Here is a 1,468-nt window from a genome sequence, read left to right on the forward strand (position 1 = left end):
TCTGTGGTACCTGCGGCCACGTCTTCATCAACTGATGAAGTAACGGGGCCAAGCGACTTGCAGCAGGCGACTCCAAGACATACAGTGCCCACGCCGACCCCACAGTTGAGTCAGCGAGGTAGGCACATGCTGCAATGGGCAGATGTCAATGAGGACATGGTCACACTGTCAAGGGCGAGCGTCGACATAGATCGAGAGCTCCTCCAGGCGATTGGTGGCTTGACCGGAAACATTGCCACAATGTCCACACGAATAATGGAGAGCATGGTGCGGATCGTTGTGGCAATGGGGCAAACGACTGACGTTGTCCATGCCTTGCAGCTTGCAATAGTGTTGGGAGACGGCACTGCACCCCAAGGTGCCATCCCACCAAGCACCAGGACAGATGCGAGACAGGAGGAAAAATGTCCTTCTCACTCGGAAGACGTTTCTTCAGAAACGTCTTCTCCTCCAGCCACTGAGGAGATTCTGCCAACATCACTTCCCACCTCCCCCCACCCCCCCACCGACCCCCACAGCAGCAGGCCTTGAAGTCCCCTGCTGCAAGACGTCCTGGTCCCATTACTCGGGGATTTAAATGGGGGCTGACTACAGGGGCGGGGTCAAGGTTCAGGAGGGAAGCGTGGCCGCAGGTAGGGAGGGGGTTGCTGTATATAGTTCGTGTTAAAAATACATTTTTGTTAAATGTTCACTGTTGGGGATGATTGTTATGTTATTGTTGTGTTAAAAATATTGTTGAATGTTCAGGGTTGGGTTGGGGGGGGGTGATATATATGTTTGTTGTAAACATTTTCAAATTTGGGTTACATTATTAAACATTTTTATTTAACTTTACAATTGTCTTCCAATAACGTAAGGTAAAACATCACTACAATGGTTGGAAACAATGGCCATGGCCAGGCCAGGCAAGGATGAAATGTAACACAACTGTAACTGTCACCAATGTAACTTCACGCAAAGCGTTCATTTCTGAACTGTTCACACAAGAGTTTTGCAGCTTCATAACTACCATGGGGCTTTTCCAGTCTTGCGGCGGGGGGGGGGGGGGACGGCTTGGGGGCATGGGTTCATCGCCAGGCTGATTGTCCTCCCCGAGGTCCTCGTCATCCCCCTCCTCGTCCTGCTCTTCCGCCTTCCCTCTCTTCTGAGGTGGACCGGTGGTCCCATCTGGCAATTGTTGTCCTCTTTTCATAGCTAGGTTATGCAACCTGCAGCACACCACAATGAACTCAGTGACCTGCTCAGGGTGGTATTGTAGCTGGCCCCCTGAGTGGTCCAGGCATCTGAAGCATTGCTTAAGCACTCCAATTGTCTTTTTGACGACATTGCGTGTAGCTCTATGGCTTTCATTGTAACGCTTCTCAGGACTTACGCAGGGGGGTCATGAGTCAGCTGGTAAGGCCATATCCTTTATCCCCCAGCACCCAACCGTGACCTTGTGGCTGACTGTTAAACAGGTCAGAGACAG

This window comes from Pristiophorus japonicus, chromosome 5 (assembly GCF_044704955.1).
Source record: "Pristiophorus japonicus isolate sPriJap1 chromosome 5, sPriJap1.hap1, whole genome shotgun sequence".
NCBI classification, from domain to species: Eukaryota; Metazoa; Chordata; class Chondrichthyes; family Pristiophoridae; genus Pristiophorus; species Pristiophorus japonicus.